The sequence below is a fragment of the Trachypithecus francoisi genome, unplaced genomic scaffold (genome assembly GCF_009764315.1).
Source record: "Trachypithecus francoisi isolate TF-2019V2 unplaced genomic scaffold, Tfra_2.0 Lachesis_group9, whole genome shotgun sequence".
Classification (NCBI taxonomy): domain Eukaryota; kingdom Metazoa; phylum Chordata; class Mammalia; order Primates; family Cercopithecidae; genus Trachypithecus; species Trachypithecus francoisi.
In genome coordinates this window covers 71,492,011-71,515,164 of record NW_022681474.1, presented here as the reverse complement: position 1 = coordinate 71,515,164, position 23,154 = coordinate 71,492,011, and the positions used below count along the sequence as shown (strand labels likewise).

The window sequence follows — 23,154 nt, the reverse complement described above, 5'->3', positions numbered from 1 at the left end:
CTGAAGGCTGCACTGTCAGCTTCCCTGGTTTTCAGGCTTTTGGACTTGGACTGAGCCGCTACCGGCTTCTCTCTTCTCCAGCTTGCAGACAGCCTACCATGGGGCTTCACCTTGTAATCATGTGAGCCAATTCTTCCTAATAAAATCCCTTTTATATGTACATATATCCTACTGATTCTGTCCCTCTGGAGAATCCTGACTAATGGCAAGTATTTGTGCTGCCAAACCAGAACCCTGGATGCCATCTCAATTCTCCACTTTGGTCAAGTATATTAAAAATATCTGAAGAATTATGTCATCTTTGCTTCTGCGTGTGCAGTTTGGACACAGGATACCTAAGTTCCTGGAAGGGTAAATTTTTTTTCAGTCTGTTAGGAACAAATCCAACCTTTCTGCCATTGACTTAGCTTCTCTGCCTTAGACATGGGATCCAGCTTCTGGTGAGGAGGCTTTCCCTACTGCCAAACCAAAATGTCAACAATAAAAACAGATGGGAAATAAAGAGACCTTCCTGGGAAGTGGGTATTGTTTAGCCAAGTAATATTGAAGCTTTTAGAGTAGTGTCTTTGAAAGTCAGAGCAGATCCAAGGCAGTGAATGCCTTCATCTGGCAAGACTAGAAGAATGGATCTGCCCAAGCAGACACAGTGGCTGTTGTAGTGGTTACTCACACAGCTGTGGCAGGTCAGGGCTGTCTGACTCCTCCTCTCCCTTCATCTCTTCCCATTCTCAAACCTGTGAAGGAGGATTTTGCTTTGTTTTGAAAAAATACTGCATCAGTGTTATGTTCTCAGAGCACTAAGTATCAGCAAGAAATGGATTTCTCCATTTTATAGACACTCTGTTTTGAAAAATATTGAAGATCTAGGCTTACCTCCAAGAGACCAGTAAAGAGTCAGCATAGCCCCCTAAGATGAAATTACAATGATCACCTTGACTACCCAAGGCCTCCTTAGAAGGTCAAGGAACAGAAAGAGAGGGAGAGAGGAAGACCTCAGGAGAAGTGAGCCCCAGGAGTCCTGCAAAGCAGACTATGTGGACTGAAAGGCAACCTGCCCTATTTTGCACCGGACTCATCTGTAAAATGGGATGATGGTACCTTCCCCATAGGGCTTCTGTGAGTATTAAATGAGCGAATACATACAAAATACTTATGACAAGGCCTGGCACATAACACACTGTCAATAAATGTCAGCTATTATCCTCCTCTCCTACTCCTTTTCCTCCTCTTTTACATCTTCCTCCTTCTCTTTGTCTTCACTCAAAGAACTTTCCTGATCTGTCCCTAGGAATTCCATCTTTGTTCTGGTAATCAATGGAGCCTATACACCCTTCCACATATTACAAGATATATTGATGGTGTTTTCACAGTAACTACATTAGAGATATTTGCAAAGTTATACTTGACTCTGAAATTAGCTTTGATTGGCAATGATGCCATCTCAGACATTCCCCTGTGCCAAATACTGTCACTGAGCAGAGAGCGCAATATGGATCATGGTCAATTTGGTGACTCAAAAGGCATTTTAGGTTCTTACTATCATTCATCCAACAAATATTTATTAAATGCCTGGCATGTTCCAAGCCATGGCAGGAACACCAGGATGAATCAGACATTGATTTTGTCTTAAAAGAAATTTTCATCAAGGTGAAGAAAAATCAGGTAGATATTTTAAAAATATAGACAGAAAGTGATGTGGGGCACAAGAAAAACACACCTAGAAGGCTGTGCACCCCAGGTGACAAGAGAGAATGGTTTCTGCTGAGAACTCAAAAATAGAGACTGCAGTTCATACAAATGCAGATCACTGATGCCACCATCAGTAGTGAATTGTCTTAAGACAATTACCTCAAACCCAAGTATTTGGTATTTGTCTAGGGGGTTTCATTCACCAGAACTGTCATGCAAGCCAAGTTTGCCATGCTTTCTGCCTTTATATGAGCACCTCCTCTTCCCCGCCCCCACCACAACCATTACACACATTGCAGCAAGGCCTCCAGTCCTGGATCACAGCTCATGCTCCTTAACCTTCCTATCTCAATCAAAATGTCCCATCATAGAGACATTGTTTTACAGGGACCCTGCGTAGAAGTGGGCCAGTCTTCAAAGGAGAGATCACCAATACCATGTGCATAATATATTTGACACACGGGACCTCTGAAGTTATGTGGGTATTCATTCTGCCTATGTTTAAAGCTGTAGCCCACAGCATTATAGACACTGAGTCAATGGTAATAACAAATTAATAGGCTTTCACTAGCTTAATCACAACAAAACCTCAATAACTGGCTGGCAACTGCAAAGGCTAATGTGGCTTCAGTTTAGTCATCCCATTGTAATCTCTATGAATGGCATGGGCTGAAATTGTGCCAAATGCAGTCCGCTCACCAAAACTGGGTGGCCCTGCCTGAGAAAGCCATGGAGCTTTGACAGCTAAACTTGGGCAAAAGAATAAATATTTTTAGATAAAATATACCACAAAGGAATAACGGTATTTGTTTCATGTTTTAAGCATGCTAGTTGCAAAGATCCATGCATGTGGCTTTACAGATGTCTTTCTGAGTTGCATTTGTATCTTTGTCAATATAATATCATCTTACCTTGGTACACCACTGTATGTCTTGGCTATATGACGTCAGTGTCTGTCTTGCACAATGGTATTGTGGAAAGGTCAATACTGTGCCAACCCACCTACAGCCTCTTCTGAGGGGACCCATCCTGCCCACACTTTCTGCCAAAGGGACAGGCCCAGGAAGCCACACTCAGTACCCAGTGCCCCACTTCCTCCATCCATAGATGATTGGTCCTGGCGGGCACCTGAGCCAATGGCAGACAACCCATAGGCTGAAGAGGGAGGTGCAGACTGCTTTGAAAGATAGACTGGACCAATCAGATTCTCTTTTAGGGCCCTAAACTTGAAACAAGCAAATAACCATCAGTTAGTACTTGGAGCAGAAAAAGACATGGCATTTGTTGCTTAACCATAGAAATCAAACATCCATGAACTCCTACTGTGGAACACCTGGGAGCTTCCTTGAATCTAGAAGCACCTTTGAGTTCTGGATTCTTGAGGCCAGGGTCTGATATGGCTCCTGCTCTTGGATTTGTCATTTTAAAATAATGTAATGTAATACAATATGTGAAATCCCTTTGTCTTGAGTTGGCTTGAAGAGATTTCTGTTTCTTGCAACAAAAAATAAAAGCCAGATTAAAATTAGTGGGATATTAACACCTGGTCCCAACTGATCTCCTGGGCCATAAGGCCATCTGGAGAAATCACAAGAAGCAAGACAAACTGACAATGTCTTAGCCATTACTGGGAAGGCAATAGACGCCAAAAAAAGAAAAAAGGGAACTGAAAACTTTTAAAGACGATTTGGAAAGTTTGTGTGTATGCACCTCCCTGTTGAGTGTGCAGTGACTTGTAGAGCCAGCACCGTGAACAGAAACCTAGCATTTGAATGCTCACACTTAAACCTTCGCTCATGAACGAAACCTAGCATTTGAATGCTCACACTTAAAATAGGCTATGAATGACTGCCGGTTATGAGACATGCTAGATGCACAGGAATCATAAGTGATCGAAGCCAATTCACAAGAAAAATCAGGATGATATTATTTGAAGCAGCCTCAAAAGCAGGTGCTAGGTTTAGGGTGTGTCTACATGGCCCTGGTTTTTATTTCCACTCAGCTTTGGAAACTAAATGACACTGCTGCCTATTTAAAACTGTGTCTTATATATGTTCATACAGAGTGTGTCTAAATAAAACATAGTTTACAAATAGCTCCACAATGGTAGCATTTCATGGCCAAAGATATTTCATGGCTTGGAGTTAAATACAATTTGGCCTCCATCTAAAAGTTCCAGTTGATTTAGAAATTGAATTATTATCACATTTGATCCAAGAAGACATCTTACAAGTTTAAAAACTAAAATTTGTAAATAGGAGGTTTCATGACTTAAATGGAATTTCCTGTGCCTCTGTAATGTAAATTACATCTTCTTGCTATAGGGAAGCAGTATATTGAAGTGGGTAAGATATGGACGTTGGAAATAGAGAGGCTTGAGTTCAGATCCAGGCTCTATGATTTATTAGTCATGTGGCCTTGAGAAAGTTACCCCTGCAGTTTCTTTATTTTTAAAGCTAGGATAGTGATGATAACAGCACATACATTTCAGGATGTTGCAAAGATTAAATGAGTTAATAAACATACATGCTTAGAATAGTGGCTGGCTCATAGAAATACTCTGCAAACGCTTGTCACTATTATTGGTAATTCTTTCATTGAACTCACAATGTAAATCATTAAGCCAATTCTTACTGAGTCCATGTGAGTACTGTGCTGGGTGTGTCCTTTTGTAATCCTATTGAAAAAGCACAGCTCACAAGGATAACAGGAATTCTCATTCTAAATTTACAGTTGCAGAAATGAGGCTTAGAAAGGAAGTTAACTAACTCTCTACAGCCTGTCTGGTTACTAAATGGCAGGGCTAGGATTAATAAATTCATTCATTTGTGCATTCAACATTTTTTTTTCAAGACAGAGTCTCACTCTTGTTGTCCAGACTGGAGTGCAGTGGCATGATCTTGGCTCACTGCAACCTCCACCTCCCAGGTTCAAGGAATTCTCCTGCCTCAGCCTCCCGAGTAGGTGAGATTACAGGTGTGTGCCCGGCTAATTTTAGTAGAGATGGAGTTTCACCATGTTTGCCAGGCTGGTCTCAAATGCCTGACCTCAGGTGATCCACCCACCTTGGCCTCCCAAAGTGCTGGGATTACAGGCGTGAGCCACCGTGCACGGATCAACATGTTGTTATTGAGCGCTAGTTACTTATTTTTCTAGGTGCTGGAATATAGAGAGGAACCAAACGGATTAAAATCTTTGCCTCCATGGAGCTTACCTTCAGCTAACGGAGACAGTCAAAAACAAGGTAGGTCAGTATTATGCGTAGGAGACTATAAGGTAGAGTGTGCTAACAAGAAAACTAAGCCAGAAGGGGAGTGGGAATGTATGTGTGCGTGTTGAGGGAGGTGGAGTTCACAATGCAATTTTTGCTAGAACAGGTCACTAGGGAAGGTCTCACTCAGAAGAGGACATTTGAGGAAAGGCATGAGAGGGGAGGAAGTGAGCCATGGGAGTATCTGGGGGAAAGGTTCCAGGCAGCAGAAAGAGCACATGCAAAGGCCCTGAGGCAGGACTGTGCCTGGCATGTTCCAGGGACAGTAAAAAGCCAGTGCGGCTGAGGCAGAGAAAGCAGAGAAAACAATGGGAGATGAGATCACAGAGGTAAGGGATTGGCTGACATTGGTACTTACTGAAGAAAACCCCTCCCTATGTTCCTGTTAACTGGGGTTCTTCCACAAAGTCAACACATCTATAGAAGCCACTGATGAAACAGGCTCCCCCTTGGAAAGACCATCTTGCCTTCCAGCCTCTCCACCCTGCAGAGAGGAGAACCTGAGTTTGGCATTGGCAGTCAGGTAATTCATCAAATCTGGAAACCACCTCATCAGCGTTCCCCTGGCCGACTGAACGTCAGCAACCATGACGTTGTGCTGAATGCACTTGCAGAGTCGTGCTGTGCTCTCTCCGAGTTCATCACAGCACCTCCCTATGCAGGAGTTTCAATTCAAGGTCATTTTTGGTTCCTTTCAGTAGCAGACTCAGAACCAGACCTATTCAAGTGTCGGAATGGGGCAGACACATTAATAGCCAGACCCCAGTGGGAGTTCTATGTTCCATTTCCTCCTCCCCCATATTTATTTGTTTCTTCCTCTCCTCTGTGCGGTAAAGGTGATCTTGCATGATATTTTCAGATGAGGCTTAAAAAGGTGGAGTGGAGGATGGGAAGATGACACCCTGAATTGGAGCTCACTCTTTCTCAGTCCCTCAGGCTGGAGTTGGGCTCCCTGGGTTCGAATCCTCATTCTATCACCTAGAAGCTGTGTGACCTTAGTCAGGATACTCAGCTTCTCTGAGCCTCAGTTTAAAATTTTGAATTGGGGCCAGGTGCATTGGCTCAGGCCTGTAATCCCGGCAGTTTGGGAGGCCGAAGTGGGCAGATCACTTGAGGTCAGGAGTTCAAGATCAGCCTGGCCAACATGGTGAAACCCCTTCTCTACTAAAAATACAAAAATTAGCTGGGTGTGGTGGCACATGCCTGTAGTCTCAGCTACTTGGGAGGCTGAGGTAGGAGAATCACTTGAACACAGTAGGCCGAGGTTGCAGTGAGCTGAGATTGTGCCACTGCACTCCAGACTGGGTGATGCAGCAGGATCCCATCTCAAAAATAAAATAAAATAAAAGTAAAAAAATAAAATTTTTAATTGGGGATGATGATGACATCTTCCTCAAAGACTTGTCATGAGAATTCAATGTGGTCATTTAATTCTGTTTCAAGAGTTAGCCAAATTTGGGTGGTATTTCCCTTTTGGTGGGGTACTTTTCATCACAATGAGAAGGATGTCTTAGGACTCCAGGACACCGAGAAGTGGGTGTCCAAAACATGTGGTTGTCTCTGCATTTCCACTCAAAGCAGAATCCAGGTATTTTCCAGGTGCTTCCCTCTTTCTGCTGAAAGTTCACTTCATCTCCATCTGGGTGGTCCCAGCCTCCCAGGCTGATAAACCTCTTGAATTCTTAAGAGCAGACAGAGAGGTGGGCCCTCTGTGGTCTAGGGGAGAAGTGGCCCACTGCCTCAAATGGGAAAGATGTTCTAACTATGGTTATTCCCTTGCCTGGGACAAAAGCTGAAATGTTCTGGTCTCATGCAGGAAATTAAGGGAAATGTTTGTAAATTCTTTGGAAGGAGAAACATGAAAACAACAAGTAAATATCCTTTCTAGAGAAGGAGATTTTTAGCAAGGGAATTTGCAGAGATTGTACCTTTCTTCCTTTAGTGTAACTTACCTTTTGGGGAAAGGGCACCCAGAATTTGGTGAATGTTGTCTAATGGCCACAGCTTATTAACCCTATGTGTTCCTGTAGACAGGGCAAAAAATTACTACACAGTTATGGCAGAAAGCCTCCCATGACAGGGATACAGCAAATAGTCAATATTACTCCTGGCAATAAGCCAATGAATAAATAATACATCAGGAATAGCTACAGCGTTTCATAGAAATGGCCAAAGTAATTATCTTAGGATCATTGTAATTAGAAAAACATTCCCATGAAATGTGTCTGTAATTCAGTGATTTAAATGAATAGAATAATGTTTTCTTACTGGCTCAGATTACTATTTTAGAGATAATTTATCATGGTGTCTGATGAAGCTCCAATGGCAGGAGCCCTTCAGATTATGATTTTAAATTGTTGTGGCCTATTGATGGTGCAGCAGCTCATCTGGAGCGGCCGCTGGGGGGATGCCAGCTGCAGCAGGGGAGGCGCAGCCAGGGCTGCATGCTCTGCGGAGCTACCCAGGCCAGGAATAGGTGGGAGTCCTGCCTCCCACCGAGTTGGTGGGGAGGGAGCCCTGTGTTCTCAGGCGCCCCTGCGGCGACCAGCCGCAGCTCTGGACCCAGGCATCCCCCTTCTCTTGGAGCCAGGAAGCCCCCCTTGCCCCTGCAGGCTAGGAAATGTCTGCTGCTGCTTCCTGGTCTCTCCCCACTCCTGGCACCAGCTCTGATTTTGGAGCAAAGTTGTGTCCAAGCTCATGCACTGTTGCAACCTGGAAGGGTGGGGGTGCTCAGGGCAGCACTGACATGCCAGACCAGCTCCCCATCCTCTACCTCGGCCCCCTCCGGAATGTGGGCACCAACAGTGCCAGAGGGAGGCTGGGGGTGCTGAAGGTGGCTCAGCACAGGCCTGCACCCCTTGGCACAAACAGCCAAGGCATCATGGATAGCATGTTGATGGTGAGAGGCAGGCAGGTTCCTGGCCAGAAAGGGGCAGGTCTCTAGTGAAACTCCACCTTCAAGCCAGGGACAGCCTGAAGCCTGGGGACCAGGCTGCCAGTTCCGGGTGCAGTCCGAGGCCCAGAGTGAGATCTTATGGTGCTTTCTCCAGGCTTGCCCATGGCTGCGCATGAACCAGTCAGCACACACTTCCCCCCTTCTGAGCCAATTAAAACCCTGGACTCAGCCAGACTCAGACAGAAGTCAGGACTAACAGCTGTGGGAAGGAGCTACCCACTTCCGGTCTCCTTGACACTTCAGGATGACCTGCCTGCACGTAGGAGCTACCCACCATGGGTCTCCTCTCCAGTGAGAGCTGGACACCTGCCAGGACGACCTGTCTGTGGAAAGGAGTTACCCACTCTGTGTCTCCTGAGAGCTGTTCTGTCACTCAATGAAGCTCCTCTCCACCTTTCTCACCTTCCAGTTGTCCAGGCATTCCATTCTTCCTGGACACAAGACAAAAACTTGGGACCTATCAAATGGTGGGACTGAAAGAGCTATAATACAAGTGGTTAAAACACAACCCCCACTCTCCATGATGAGAGAAGAGCTGTGGCCCTTCAAGGAGTTCAGACGTAGGGGCTCCTCAGGCCAGTGTTGTGACACCTTCTTTAGGGCTCTGTGGTTACTGGTGTCTCCAAGCTTCTGGGCACCACCGCGTTTCCTGGTGCCCACAATGGAAGTTGCTTGCAATACGCCTGGTCCACCATCAGCCTCGCACAGAGCCAGTGCCTGAAGTTGGCCTCCCCATTGCAGCCGGCATGCCGGGCTGTGTGCAGTGGCCAGAACCTGTTCAAATTCACACATCCCTCACCACTCTGCACATGGCTCCCCCTTGGTAGGCGTGGAATCTGGCCAGTAGCTAGAGCTGAGTGCAGCCTGCTGGGCCAAGTGGGTGGAATGAGCCCAGGGGTCCCGAGGATAACTTGGGCAAAGGTTCCACTGACCACACAGGTTTCCAGCTGGCAAAGTGACACCCTAAAGATCCTGTGACATTTTCTGGGACACTATCATGACCACAGACTCAGCATCAAACAGTTAAATGACCTTGACAGAAACCCATGAAATGAACTTATCCATATGAAGGATTCTTGCAGGTAAAAAGCCTGCCACGATGTAGATAACCACCTCTGCCTTATCACATTGGAAAATTGTGGCTGAGCTGTGCCAGGATTTTTGTGAAGGCTGAAGCAGAAGACAAAAGAGCCTGGCTTAAAGATGTATAGACCCACCAATTCCACTCCTACGTCTAAACTCAAAGACACATCCACCAAAAGACATATGCAAGAATGTCCATAATTGCCCAAACTTGAATCAACTGAATGTCCAGCAATAGTCAAATGGGGAAATTAAACATTCAATGAAAGACTACTCAGCAATTCAATAATTTTTTTAAAAATCCAGTTGCTACATACAGCAACTTGAATTAATCCCAAAACATGTTGAGCCAAAGAAGCCAGACACCAAAATATATGCACTGTATGATTCCATTGACATAAGATTTTGAAGCAGACAAAACTAATCCACAGAGAAGGAGATCAGAGTAGTGGTTACCTTATCTAGTGTGCAGGTAGAGGTTATAGAATTGCAAAGACATGAAGCAGCCTACTGGATGCTGGACTATTCTATATCTTGATTGGAATAATGATTCCATGGGTGTGTATGTATGAAAAACTCACCATCTGCACACTTAATATTTGTAAATTTTACTCTGTGCAAATTATGCCTCAATTTAAAAATGAAAAAGTAGGAAACAAAAAATTAAATATAGAGGTAAACAGGATGTGTGGTTTTCTAGGTGGCTTTTATAAGACTCAAATTTAAGAATTGTGGCTCCTTTGTAAGGAGAGAAAATCTGAATCCCATACAGATAGACTTGTCCCAGGGTGACACTGTGTTTGTTCAACATTAACCAGCACTATTGAGACTACTGTGCTGGGCAGTAGGCTGGCTGGTGACAACACAATGGGAAAATGGGACTGTCGTGGACTCACTCAATAGGAGAAGCAACACTTCAGAAAGAAAACAACACACACAATTCTATCACTTCGAAATGTGATAGAGACTATAAGAAGAAAAATATACAAGACACACACGAGATGTTTTACAAGAAAGAACAAGAAGGAAGTCTACTTTTGTTTGGGAAGTCTGGAAAATCTCTGAAGAAATCACATTTGAATAACGATGTGAAGGTTGGGTAGGAGTCAGCCAGCAGAATTAAGTATAACGGGAACACATGGAAGTGGAAGTGTGTGAGTGTGTGCGTGTGAGAGAGAGAGAGAGAGACAGACAGAAAGAGAGAGAGAGAAGCATGAGTAAAGGTCTTGAGCTGACTGGCCCAAGGAGCTGGGAGAATTCTAGTGTAAATAAAAGTTACTGAGTGGGAGGGAAGGAGGGAGAGAAGGCTGAGGGAGGAAGGTAGACAGGGGCCAAGCTATAGAGTACTTTCCAGGCCATGATTAGGGTTTAGATGAATGCCAAGTATAATAGAAAGGGTCAGAGGGTTAAGTAAGATCTGATTTACATTTAAAAGAGATCACTGGCTTCCAAGAAGAGAATAAACTAAAAAGAGATTAGAACAGTCAGAAGAACCAGATAAGACTATTGAAGTAATCCAGGAAGGAGAAGGCAACTTGAATTAAGATAGCGGAAACAAAAATGGAGAAAGGTGGATGGAAATAAGCTAGCTTTTTGAAATCCTCTTCTGATAACCTAATCTCTCTTCTAAAACTAGCTATTAACTCTAATCCGTGCGCGTGCGCGTGCTCTCTCCCCGTCCTACTGAAACACACATACACGCTCACAGTAGATCCTCACCCTCTCACCCACTAGATCCCAGCTGTGATGAGAAAGCAACAGCAACCATGTCCATTCAGGGCCTTGCTGGGAATTCCGAGGCATTATTTAGTTCAAGGAAAGGAAGTCAGGAGTAAATGTTAACATCCATTCAGGGTCACTTATGTGACAAGGATTGGGTTAGATACTTTCACATTTGTTTTCTTGGATATCAAATTGGATATTATTATCCTCATTTTAATAGGTGAGGAAATTGCAGCATGAAGAGGTTAAATAATTATTTTATTGCAGCCTCATAGCTATTTTAAACGGCAGAAGTAGATTGATTTCAGAGCCACCTGATTCCAGAAACCACATTCTTTCTACTACACTCTGCAAATGATTCTTTTATCAAAGGTGTATGGCTTTTTAATAACAGACACCAGGAAGAGTAATCCACAGGGATGGCTTATTAATGGTGACATTTAGGTTTTCAAACACCTGGTTAAAAGCAGATCCCTTTGAACAGCAGTCTTCAGAGCCTCTGGGACACAGCCCCTTAGGCAACCTCGTACTCTAGTCCACCTGTGATTAACTACAAGTCCACCTCCATGCACAGGTGCCCTGGATGCCAGTGATATCTGAGAGCAACCACTAAAGGTCAAAGGTGGCTACACAAATCCCAGCACTTTGGGAAGCTGAGGAGGGCAGATAGCGAGGTCAGGAGATCGAGACCATCCTGGCTAACATGCTGAAACCTGTCTCTATTAAACATAAAAAAAAAAAAAAAAAATTAGCCGGGCGAGGTGGCGGGCACCTGTAGTCCCAGCTACTTGAGGGGCTGAGGCTGGGGAATGGCGTGAACCCGGGAGGCGGAGCTTGCAGTGAGCTGACATGGCACCACCGCACTTCACCCTGGACGACAAAGCGAGACTCTGTCTCAAAAAAAAAAAAAAAAAAAAAATGGCTACACAACCTCCAAACGCAGTGACATCAGAGCTGAGTTCAGCCCAGGTGTGCTGAGGCAGGTAGAGACTTGGATAATACTGAAGTGTCTTAAGTTGGGTTTCACTATAAGACAGATGGATCTAGCTAGCCCCTGCCTTGGAAAACAGCATAGCCTTGTGGGGAGGGAAAGGGTAAGAGTGAGAAGCTTGCCGATTCTAGGGTTTCCTCCTGCTTTAACAGTGACTTTGCCCAATTACCATAAACACATTTCTTTGAGGTGGCCATGTGACCAGAGACACCATATCCTGGGGACTCAGGGAAGAGGGATGAATCCACTAGGGTTCAATCAGAGAAGCAGGGCCACTATGAGTGATACGGAACAAGGGATTTGTTATTAAGATGAGCACGATTGTGGGAGCTGGTGAAGGGGGTGATGGCAAGCTGCTTCTGTACCTGGTGGGGGCCTAAAGGCTGGGCAGCTCTGGTAATCAGGAAAGAAGGCTGCATCTAATGTGAGAAGAGCAACATTAACTGGAAGTGTGAGAAAAACTAGAACTGTCACCAGTGGAGGGTGTCCAGGTTCTTGGCATCTCGAATGAAAAAAAATGGACAAAATGCACAAAGCAAGGAAAGAATGAAGCAACAAAAGCAATTTATTGAAAATGAATGCACACTCCACAAGGTAGGAGCTGGCCTGAGCAAGCAGCTCAAGAACCTGGTTACAGATTTTTCTGACCTTTAAATACCCTCTAGAGTTTTCTCATTGGTTACTAGGTGTACACCCTATGTAAATGAAGTAGTGGCCTGCAACCAGTCTGATTTGTTGTAGAAAGTGACCAATCAGAGGCTGAAGTGAAGTTACAAAGTTACACCCTATGCAAATGAAGACTTGGCCTATGACCAGTCTGACTGATTGCAGGAGGGGACTATCAGAGCTACTTTCAATTTTTCATCTGCCATGCAGAAGGACAGCGGGGGGCAGTGCAAAGGGAGTAGCATCTGGTCCTTTTGTTACTTGGGCATGGAAAGTTGGGGTTTTCCATTTGATTTAGTTCTAGGAAGTCAGCATGAATTGGCCTTCCATTTCCTGCCTCCAGGACCTATTCTCCTGCTTCAGAACAATGAGGACAGAATTGACCCCACCTATGCCTCTTATTGCCTCCAATTTTGACAATGTGGGGAACCTGCAGAAGCCAACACTTTCTCCATGAGACTGCACACACAGTAAGTTTGCAACTCAAGAATCTGAAGGAGGAGATTGGGTAGGAACTGAAGGAGTTGCAGGCCCAGGCACTGCTCCATGCCAAGAGGATGAGCCATTAGGTCAGCATGAGCTATGGGGTCTGCCTGATACCTACACCAATCCACAAAGACTGGCTACTGCTTCCTTCCCTTCTGCCTTCCCAGTCTCATGCAAATTTCTCTTGTGGTCAGTCCTAATCTACAATGATACAGGGAAGAGAGTTCTGGGAAATATTTCCAACTTAGCTAAGTTGACACAGTACCAAGCCCCTTCAAGGGGAGACCTCTAGAGACAAATAATTACATTAACTAAAGATTTTATGGTATTGGTAGGTGGAAAGAGAATTCCCATTCAAACCTATAGTGCAATCCTGGCCAGATCCTTTGAGAAAAAAACAAACAAACAAAAAAACCACTTGAGTCAGTCATGGTGGCACATGCTTGTAGTCCCAGCTACTCAGAAGGCTCAGGTGAGAAGATCACTTGAGCCTGGGAGTTCGAGGCTCTAATGAGCCATGATTGCACGACTGCACTCCAGCCTGGGTGACAGAGCAAGACCCTGTCTTAAAAACAAACAAACAAACAAACAAACAAAACACTTGAAATTCAAGTATAAAGTGGAGGAGAGCTGAAAATCAACTAATAAATCATTAGTGAGTGCTGATTATATGCAAAGCCAAGTTGTAGGCATCACTGTGAAGATACAGACAGCAGCAGGATAGGATTCCTGCCCTCACTGGAAGGAATATGAGGTAGACAAGTGCCACATATGCATTACACACTAAATACTTCACACTCCCGGGGACTCCTGCGGGATACTTCTAAAAGCTGCCTGCTGATTGGTTGATGGAACAGACTTGAGCATTCTCAGACTCAGGTTCAAATTCAGCCTTGCCCCCTACTAGATATATTTGCTTAGTCACTCTGAGCTTCCATTTCCTGGTTCATAAAGTACAGTTAGTAATAATACTAATATAAGTTGGTTTAAAAGATTAAAAGAGATTTTACATGTGAAGCACTGGCACACAGCAGGTATTCAGGAAGTGGTAGATATTTTATTGTTTGTCATCATCATCCCTGTTCCTTTTTAGACCCAAAGCCTACCTGAGTAGATGTATGACTTTAGTGTCAGGGACCTATGAGCTTGCAAAAATACATATATGTGTCTAATCTCTTTTTTTTTTTTTTTTTTTTGAGACGGAGTCTTGCTCTGTCGCCCGGGCTGGAGTGCAGTGGCCGGATCTCAGCTCACTGCAAGCTCCACCTCCCAGGTTTACGCCATTCTCCTGCCTCAGCCTCCGGAGTAGCTGGGACTACAGGCGCCTGCCACCTCGCCCGGCTAGTTTTTTTTTTTTGTATTTTTAGTAGAGACGAGGTTTCACCGTGTTAGCCAGGATGGTCTCGATCTCCTGACCTCGTGATCCGCCCGTCTCGGCCTCCCAAAGTGCTGGGATTACAGGCTTGAGCCACTGCATCCAGCTGTGTCTAATCTCTTAATAATCAGCAGTTCGGATAAGTTGATGTGTTTCCCATATTTATATATTCATTCGGTAAATAGTAAGGGCCTAATACTATGCAAGACACGTGTGTCCACATCGCTTCTAATGGCACAGCAATACAAGTCAGGGAGCTAAAAGTCTCAGATGGCTAATGCAAACAACATTCTCAGGAGCCAAAGTTCAGTTCAGCAAATATGTCCCGGAACTTGAAAGAAAAGGAAGAGGGGTTGAAAGAAAAGAAGCCTCACTGTCGCTTGTAGTGGTCAAGGAAGATTTCAGAGAGCAAGTGGCATTGGGGTTCAGCTTGGAAGAATAGGCAAGGTTCACGCCAGGAGGGAGGAGGGCAGCATTTCTGGGGCAGTGGAGGCTGGAAAGCCCCTGATGTAGTCACAGAGTAGCAGCGAGAGGAGAATGGGCTTGTAAGGTAGTAAGTAGGCCAAGAAGTAGACTGTGCAGGGCTTTGAATGTCAGGGTCAGGAGTTCAGACTTTGTATGGTGGACAGCAGGGTCACTGAAGGTTTTCATAGAGAGAAGGGGCACAATGGAAGCCAAGTTTTAGGAAAACGGAGGTGGCAGAAGTCTATTGTCTGTAGAGGATTGAGGAGAGACTGTAGGCAGGAAGGCTGACTGGACATCCTGTCACAGAAACTCAGAACTAAAGAGAGGTCCAGTAATGAGACACTGAGAGTGCAGGGAAGGCTGCAGGGACTCGTGGGAAGGGAGAAAGCAATGCTCTTGGTGCCTGCTTGCACATAAGGAGTGGCTAAAGGTGTGAGAGATGAGCTGGAATTCCAAGCCTGGGCAGCATGAACAGAAATAGGAAAGCCGGGGCTGGGGTGTGGGAAAGAGAAAAGAGGCTGTGTTCCACATGGAGAGTCACTGAGGAGCCCTGAAGGCACAGGCAAGAGATGAGGACAGACGAAAGATTGGGGGTAACCTCCAGAGAAGGGCAGACTGAACTCGGAAAATGCCTGAATATAGGAAGGGGCAGGAGGTACCAGAGAAAGAACAGAGGCCTGGCCTCCTGGGAAACCTAATGAAACCTTCGAATTGCTGATGGAAGACAGTGAAGACCTCCAGTCCTTATAGCTCTTCCTGATGCACTGGTGCTTGTTTCTACAAGAGAAACATCACATTGCAGACCTGCTCAATGGCTAAAGAAAAGAGAAAACTCAGACCATTCCCAAAGAGAGAGAGGATTCCCTCAGAAAGAGTTGAGCTATCGCCCACATCGTGGTCATGATGCTGCCTGTGTCAGGGTCCCTTGAGAACTAGACGGCGCATTCAAAGTGTTGAAGAGATTTGATGCAGAGGCCATTTGCAGAGTCAGGCACCGAGGACCAGCCACATTCATACACTGTCATCCTCCTCATCCCGAAGGGGAGCAGAGGGAATGGAGTTACTTGAAGCCTAAAGAGGGCCAAAGGGGTAGAACCAGTTGCCCAATCAGAGTGGTGGCTATAGAAGAACTCAGCTACTGCCCAGAAGAGTAAAACGAATAAATACCCCAATGTTTCTCTCCTCCCACCTCCCTATTTCCTATAAGCACTTCTCATTAGCCAAACCACCCAGAAGCCACAAGACAATGAAGTATAGCCTGTGCAATCTGCAGTGCTCAGTCTCCCAAGGTACAGAGCAGGTCAGAAAAGTGTAGAGGATGGATCTTGGGGAGAAAATGGAGAATAATGAGAACATTGGCTCATTTTCTTCCCTAGTTCAAAGTTCTACTTTGAGCAGAAGTAGACATGATTTTTTTTTTTAGGCGAATATATATATATTTTTTGTTATACTTTAAGTTCTAGGGTACATGTGCATAACGTGCAGGTTTGTTACATATGTATACTTGTGCCATGTTGGTGTGCTGCACCCATCAACTCGTCAGCACCCATCAATTCATCATTTATATCAGGTATAACTCCCAATGCAATCCCTCCCCCCTCCCCCCTCCCCATGATAGGCCCTGATGTGTGATGTTCCCCTTCCCGAGTCCAAGTGATGTCATTGTTCAGTTCCCATCTATGAGTGAGAACATGCGGTGTTTGGTTTTCTGTTCTTGTGATAGTTTGCTGAGAATGATGGTTTCCAGCTGCATCCATGTCCCTACAAAGGACGCAAACTCATCCTTTTTGATGGCTGCATAGTATTCCATGGTGTATATGTGCCACATTTTCTTAATCCAGTCTGTCACAGATGGACATTTGGGTTGATTCCAAGTCTTTGCTATTGTGAATAGTGCCGCAATAAACATGCGTGTGCATGTGTCTTTATAGCAGCATGATTTATAATCCTTTGGGTATATACCCAGTAGTGGGATGACTGGGTCATATGGTACATCTAGTTCTAGATCCTTGAGGAATCGCCATACTGTTTTCCATAATGGTTGAACTAGTTTACAATCCCACCAACAGTGTAAAAGTGTTCCTATTTCTCCACATCCTCTCCAGCACCTGTTGTTTCCTGACTTTTTAATGATTGCCATTCTAACTGGTGTGAGATGGTATCTCATTGTGGTTTTGATTTGCATTTCTCTGATGGCCATTGATGATGAGCATTTTTTCATGTGTCTGTTGGCTGTATGAATGTCTTCTTTTGAGAAATGTCTGTTCATATCCTTTGCCCACTTTTTGATGGGGTTGTTTGTTTTTTTCTTGTAAATTTGTTTGAGTTCTTTGTAGATTCTGGATATTAGCCCTTTGTCAGATGAGTAGATTGCAAAAATTTTCTCCCATTCTGTAGGTTGCCTGTTCACTCTGATGGTAGTTTCTTTTGCTGTGCAGAAGCTCTTTAGTTTAATTAGATCCCAGACATGATTAATTTTTATTGTAAATGATACACATTTGGATGGCATTTTATGATTTCTAAAGTATTTCATATAGATTCTCCTTTTTGAGCTACATAGTATCCCTATGAGGTAGAAAACACCATGTTATTTATGTCCATTAAACTCTGAAGTCCAGAGACATTAAATGATTTATTCAAAGTCACACAGTGAGTGAATTGTGAAGTCCACACTAGAAATAATGCCCTCTAATTCTTAACCCACTGCTCTTTCCCAGGTGTGAAATTAATCTACCTGGGAAGGTGCCCCTGCTATAAAAGACAATAGGACACAGCTGTCCAGAATGTGGCATGTATTGTGGCCCTGGTCCAGTTGGGTGAACAGGGCCGTCCTGAGTTGTTTTCAATAAGCAAATATTCCTGACACTTCAATTATGCCAACCCAAACAATGAATACATTGTGCAAGAGGCTTCATAAATTTCATTCAGTTGGATGCAATGAGAATAATAAAAGTCAAAGCTTTGTGCGTATTCCCTCAAAAGAAAGAAAGAAAGAAAGAAAGAAAGAAAGAAAGAAAGAAAGAAAGAAAGAAAGAAACCACCCAACAAAACAGAAATTGTTGTAAGGAAAACATCTAGGCTAGAAAAAAGAGGCAACACAGGCTCTGTGTTCATCTCTATCCCCGTATCTCTGCAGAGAAAGTGTCTTCAGTCAGGAACCCCAGTCTCTACAAGTCAAAGCAGGAATATCGGCCTTCTTACACTTGGACAACTCCAAAATTGTGTGATTGGTAAGATTTTTTTTTAACGTTCCTGTATTTGATGTCTTCTCCTCCTCATGTACACCCTCCTTGTCCACTTCCTCTACCGTACTGTCGTGAGCTGAATTGCATCCTCCTCTCCCCCGGCAAAAGATATTACTAAAATTCTAACCCCCAGTACCTCAGAATGTGCCCATGTTTGGTAACAGGGATGTTAAAAAAGTAATCAAGTTAAACTAGGGGTGTTACAATAGGCCCTAAGCCAATATGACTCGTGTACTGTGAAAAGAGAAAATTTGGACACAGAGACGGACACATAGAGGGAAGACATGCATAGAGACATGGAGAACACACCCATCAACCAACCAAGGAATGCCTGAGGCTACTGGGAGCTCAGGGAGCCCTGGAACAGATCCTTCCCTGGAGCTTTCAGAGGGAGCATGGTCCTGTGGACACCTTGATTTCGGACTTCCGGTCTCCAAAACAGTGAGATAATAAACTTCTGTTGTTCTAAGCCACCCAATTTGTGGTACTTTGTTTACAGTAGCCCCTAGGAAATTAATATACCCACTAAATGTATGCACATTTATATCAAAGATATAGCCAGGAAAATGGTAGTTATTTTCTTGGCAAAACTCAAGGTTTCATACAAAAATATCCAAAGAAAGTGCTGGAAAAGGTTTATATAGATTATACATTGATCCTTTTTTCTAACTCTGCAAAACAGGAGTGGATTAGGCTTTGTGACAATATCTGATGTGTTGGTACCAGAATTAATTATGATGCATTTGGTTCCAAGTAATAGTATATCCATATTAAGACGGTTTAAACAATGAAAGCAACATCTTGGCTCCCATACCTGAAAATGTAGATGTACTCTGGGATTTAAGCATGATTTTATCAAGGCTCTAGATTCATTTCTCTGTAATTCTCTTCGTCTTGCCTCTTTTGTGTGTTGATTCCATCCTCAGGCTGGTTTCCCTCATGGTAGCAAAATCATTGCAGTGGTTCCGGCATGCATGTCTGACTCCAACACTTCCCGGAGAAAGAATGCCTTTATGCCCTAGATTCTTCAGCAACAGTCCCAGATGTGGTGCTGATTATTCCGTTCCTAACCAGTCCTAGGGGAAAGCCAACCACTGACTGGCTATGCTTCACCTGTGTGGTCCAATCACTGTGGCAAGATGCTTGAATTTTCCTAATGGCTTGGACCATTCTGGGCCTCCTGCTGGAGGCAGGGATGAGTGACCAGATATCCAGGGCAACCTTGAATGGAAGATGATCAAAATGGACATTGAGTAAGCACCACAATGTCCAGTCCAGAACTAAACCCTCTGCATATTGCGAAGTCTAATCTTGTCAAGATCTGATTGTTAGAACATTAGCTTGAGCTAGACCCACCTGCTTAAATGTGGAATCTAGAATATGAAGATTTCATTTCATATCTGAGAAGGGCCTATAAGTTGAGGAGGTGAGATTATATTTATTTTACTTATCAGGCACTGTTCCAGTTACTATGGCTACATAAGAAGTTATCTCAAAATGTAGCATCTTAGAATAACAATCATTATTTATTATCTCTCCAGGTTTCTGTGGATCAGGAATTCAGGTTGAGAGTAACTGGGCAGATGTAGCTCAGGTTCTCTCTGGTGGCTGCAGTCATTAGGTGGCTGTGGCTAGGGTCATATCAAAGGTATCGTCACTAAATGTATACACATTTACACCCAAGGTGACACTTCACTGGGGACTTCAACAGCCGAGGCTTCTTGGACTTCTCTATTCCTACATTGTCTCTTCATGTGATCTCTGAAGCATGGTGGCTTCAGGAATAGGACTCCCAAGGGTGTGTGTGTGTGTGTGTGTGTGTGTGTGTGTGTGTTTTATCTATCTCGGGTATCTCTCTCTCTACACACACACACACACACACACAGAGAGAGAGAGAGAGAGAGACAAAAGCAGGCGAGTCCTTATCAGCTTACATGACCTAGCCGTAGAAACCAGCAGCTTCACTTCTGCAACAAACTGTGCATCAGGGAAGTCACAAAGTCCCTCTGGGTCCAAGGGGAGAGGAAACAGACTCCACCCAGAATAGAGAGTGGTAAGGTTCTAGCAGAGCACATGGGACCAGAAAATTACTGTGTCCCCATATGAAAAATACAATCAGCCACACACGCTTATAGCATTTATATACCATAGACTGTTCCAAGTGTGTTACAACTACAAACTCATTTAATGGAATAGGGTACTAGACTTCCTTTTATAGATGGCAGATGCTGTGTGTGCCCCACCCACATCTTTTTGGCTCTCATCATTTCAGCACCTACCAGTTCATCTTCCAAATGCAGGATCTCGGCCCGAGAGCTTCCACTGGCCTCTGGAGTCTGGTGTGTTGTTGCACGCAGCAAGCCGGGTATATTGGGGAATAGATTTCCTCTAGGAGCAGCTATCACCAAATAATTGGCAGGAGTTGGTGTATAAATGCCCTGGCTCCCTTGCCCTCTGGTGGCAGGATGGGATTTGATTCTGAGGCATGTGCTCTATGCTGGCTTCCACAGTCCCCCATGGGACAAGCTTCAGCGGTCCACAGTGGCGGCTTTCTTGACAATGCAACTCCATCATCTGCCTTTCTTTCCCTGTCTTCTTCCTACCACCACACTAGTGTTTCCTGTCACTCCCAAATAACCTACTTGGATCTGAACTTTTCTGGAGGAGCCCACACCAAGACTTTTAACTCGCCCAAGATCACTCAGTTAGGAATTTGAACCCAGATTATAATTGTAGGTAGCTTTGAGAGGCACTTTCTTAGCACCTATTAAGTGACATTAGAGAAAAGGCAGTGCTGAAGAGCCCAGGAAAAGGAGGTAAGATACCTCCAATCTAGACTTGGGATGTTCCAAAGTTACAGCCACCAAACACTTCTTGAGCTTATACTATGAGCCAGGCATTGGGCTACATGCTAGGGGAACTTGGCTCACTGATTCTGGGATGGACATAACAATTCTTGGCCAAATTCTCCCTCTTAGCTGTGATGAAAAATATCATAAAACTTTTAGATGAGAAAGCCCTGCTCTAGTATAAGATTCATTTTGCTAACACTGCTTCTGGGACTTCAGCATGGGCCGCTGGGATGGGGCTAGAATGAGCGTATTAGCTGGGGCTGCCATAACCAAATATCATCAACTGAGCGGCTTAAACAACCGAAATTTATCCTCTCACAGTTCTGGAGCCTGGGAAGTTCAAGGTCAAGGTGCTGGCCAGTTCAGTTTCTGCTGAGAGCTCTCTTCCTGGCTTTCAGGAATCTGTATCCTTTCTGTGTCCTCCCTTGATGGAGAGAGGTCTCCCTTCCTCTTTTTATAAGGACATTAATTGTGTTGTATAAGGGCCCCACCTTATGACCTCACTTAACCTTAATTAGCTCTGTATAGGCCCTTGCTACAAATACAGTCATATTGGGGGTTAGGACTTCAATATATGAATTCTGGGGGGACACAATTCAGTCCATAGCAGTCAGGTTCTAGTATAGTTTTCTGCAGGGGTTCACACCTGCAGAATAAGCTTTTAGCTTTATTTTATTTAGTTAGCAATCATTATCCACAGCAAGTCGAGGGTGGAAGCACTTTTGACTACAAAAAATACTTCTAAAGTCTAAAGAGCATAAATATTGTGTGACTGGATGGGCCAGTGCCCTGTCTTAAGGAAGCCCTGCCAAAGGCCTCCCAGGGCAATTCATGCCGCTCCACTCATGGGAGGCTGCAGTCCAACATGTAAGTGCCTTCATTAAATCCTCTCCCACTTTTTCTCAAACTCAGGGTTTTTTTTTTTGTTTTTTGATTTTTTCCTGAGAACATGCTGTCTCTTTCTCTCTCTGAACTTCTAGGTAATATCTGTGTTATGAAAATAATCTAGATTAGAAGTGTGCGGCTTTGGCCAAATAGCTGAGTTTCACAGCAGCCAGCTCAGCCAGCCCAGTTTTGGGCTTTAAACAAGGAACTCCAGTTATTGAATCTAATCTTTCTCCCTTTTCTCTGTCTTCATAGGCAAATGGACAATCATCGATTTGTTGACAGAACACCTGTTAGGTGTAAGGCACAGTGCCATATGCTTTCCTTGGGGCTTGCCTTCAAGCAGCTAACAGAAATAAGAAGAAAAGAGGTGAAAAAGACAGTGTGATAAGGCCATAGTGGTGGATTGTGGATGTCCTGCCCTGTATCCGCCTGAGTTTACTTGCGAGACAGCCTACACAGCATGCTGGCAACTTCCCCCTCACTGACTCAAATGTCAGTCTCCTTTGGCAACACCCTGACAGACACACCCAGGATCAATACTTTGTATCCTTCAATCCAATCAAGTTGCTACTCAGTATTAACCATCACACCTTCTAAGCCATCATCTCCTTCTAATCCTCCCATAACAATGGGTATAAGTTATGAAGGTGGGTTAGAAACTGGTACCTATCCCTCATTAAGTTGCCAGATGGATTTCACAGCACCTCAAAGTCAACATGCCCCAAGTCAAAGTCTTCTTTACCCATGAAATAAGCTGGTTTGCTACTTCCCTACATCTCTGAAGGGGTCCACCATTCCTCTGGCAACCATGTTCTCAAAGCCCAGAGGGAGGAAAAGAAAATGGATCTAAATAGAATGCCAGGTCCCATGCTGGATATTTTCACACCTTACCTCATTTAATACAACAAGCAAGGTGGTAGACAACATTGTCTACCTTTGCAAATGAGGAAATAGAGGCTTAGAGAAGTTAAAGAATTTGCCTGAGAATAAAGCTAAAAGTAGCTTTAAAATACTAGAGCTGGGATTGCAAGCTTGATGCAAAGTTTGGGCTCTCTTCATCCTTCACCAAGACCTTTCATTTTCCCTTTAAATATCTCTTATGTCTGCATTTCCCTTCCATTCCCATCACTAGCACTCTCCTCTAATGCCCCATCCAATGGGGAAGTCTCCAATAGGTCCCTCTGCTTATAACAGCCAAGAGGGTAGCTGTAACCCAGGTTCAGTAACAGATGCTTCATGTGAGGGAACTGATGGACAGCTGTCTAATGTATAACCTCTGACCTCAAAGGAATTTACAGTTCAGAGTCCAAAATAGCAAGGAAGTGGTGGGAGGAAGGTGAGAGAAAAGGGTGGGAGGGTGACAGAGGGGAGGGAGGGGAATAAGGTGTGGGCCATGGAGGGAATCTGTCTGTCTCACGATTTGCCCTAGGAACCCTTCTGCTCAGCCCCAGCATGCTTCTGGGCC

General features: G+C 44.4%; 1 pseudogene; it reads left to right on the top strand.

Moving 5' to 3' along the window:
• The first annotated feature begins 4,846 nt into the window (after positions 1-4,846).
• Positions 4,847-22,914, top strand: LOC117082328 (annotated as a pseudogene).
• The last annotated feature ends 240 nt before the right edge of the window (positions 22,915-23,154 follow it).